The sequence below is a fragment of the Colobus angolensis genome, unplaced genomic scaffold (genome assembly GCF_000951035.1).
Source record: "Colobus angolensis palliatus isolate OR3802 unplaced genomic scaffold, Cang.pa_1.0 Scaffold32, whole genome shotgun sequence".
Lineage (NCBI taxonomy): Eukaryota > Metazoa > Chordata > Mammalia > Primates > Cercopithecidae > Colobus > Colobus angolensis.
In genome coordinates this window covers 512,525-514,061 of record NW_012116488.1, presented here as the reverse complement: position 1 = coordinate 514,061, position 1,537 = coordinate 512,525, and the positions used below count along the sequence as shown (strand labels likewise).

The 1,537-nt window shown below is 60.1% G+C and overlaps 1 protein-coding gene across 4 annotated transcripts in view; it reads right to left on the bottom strand.

Annotated features, from left to right (window-relative positions):
- GPR132 (G protein-coupled receptor 132) overlaps positions 1-1,198 on the bottom strand; it is a 16,273-nt gene extending 15,075 nt beyond the window's left edge. For all 4 annotated transcript variants that reach the window (XM_011951381.1, XM_011951380.1, XM_011951382.1 and 1 more), the window contains exon 1: positions 1,030-1,198. The gene's annotated coding sequence lies outside the window, so the exon portion shown is untranslated. The remainder of the gene's footprint in view (positions 1-1,029) is intronic.
- Between the last annotated feature and the right edge of the window lie 339 nt (positions 1,199-1,537).

The window sequence follows — 1,537 nt, the reverse complement described above, 5'->3', positions numbered from 1 at the left end:
TTTTTTTTTTTTTTTTTGAGACGAGTCTCGTTCTGTCACCCAGGTCGGAGTGCAGTGGCACGATCTCGGCTCACTGCAACCTCCGTCTCCAGAGCTCAAGCAATTCTCCTGCCCCAGCCTCCTGAGTAGCTGGGATTCCAGGTGTGTGCAACCACGCCTGGCTAATTTTTGTATTTTTAGTAGAAACGGGGTTTCACCATGTTGGCCAGGCTGGTCTCGAACTCCTGACCTCAGGTAATCTGCCTGCCTCGGCCTCCCAAAATGCTGGGATTACAGGTGTGAGCCCCTGTGCCCAGCCCCTATCCTCAACTCCTTCCAGGAGCCTCTGCCCTCCCACCTAGGCCTGGCCAATCTTCTGAAACATCATTTTGTGCTCAGCCCAACTGGCCAGTCTTCAGCCGTCAGTCCCAGCCCCTGGCAGTGGTGCAGACCCATGTCATGCACTTGACAGAATGTATGGCCCCCCTGCTGTACCCGGTGTGCCGGATACCAACCCAGAGGCCAGTGACCTGCCCAGACCCAGGATCTTGTCACGTGACTGGGCCAGCTGCCACTCACCCCAGCACAGCCCCCACTGCCCTGCTTCTCCCTCTGTGTAACCCCACAAGCAGCACGGGCCCCACAGAGAGAAGCCTGGCCCTTCAGTGCCCCCACCAATCACAGAAGCAAGTGGCCGAGGAGAGATTCCAGGGACAAGTCCAGCCCCCTGACTCACCACCATCTGGCCCAGTAGCCAGGGAAGCCTTTTCCAGAAGAAAGTCTCCAGGAAGGTGGCGGTGACAAAGGTACAATGGAAGCTATCGTCCCTCTCCCCCAAATCCTCTACCCCCATCACATCTGTGGTCACTGGGGGTCCTGGGTTATCTCTTGGGAGGGACCCCAGATTAAGAACCCTCAACAAAGCCTCCATTTTTACCAACCTTTGCCTTCAGATCCCCCTCTGCCCCCCTCCAGCTCCCAGCCCCCAGCCCCATCCCAGGGCCTGAGCCCCCAGGCCCACTCCCCAGTGCGCAGAGCCCCGCTACTTACCCAGGGCCCCACCTGTGCGGCTGGCCTCCACCCCTCCCTGCAGTCCTAGCTGAGGTTTCAGGAAGTAGCAGGGGTCCAATTACGTTCTCTCTAGAACTCCCCTAACCACAAACAGGGCTGGGCTTGGGGTTAGCCAACCCGGGCTGGGGTATCTCAGTGGTGATGACAGTGTGGTCTCGTCATCTTCCTGCGGGTGGGAGTGGCAGGAAAGCCCAGACTTACCTCTGCTGGCAATAACAGCACCAGAGCCAGGCTCCACTCACTCAGGAGCTCCCAGGCAGGGGCTAGGGCCTGGCGCGGCGCGGCGCGGCGGCTGTCCCTGTGTCCCCAGACAGGCAAGGCAGGACACGTGGCAGGGAGGGGCCCTGGAAAGACAAAATCCAGCTCCTCTGCAGCGCAGGTCTGGTGTTGCCAGCTCGGGCCAGGCAAGCACGGAGCAGGGTGACTTTCCAGAGGCTGTGTCCTCCCAGTAGTCCCTGTCCGGGGTGCCAGGAGTGGAGAGGCCGAG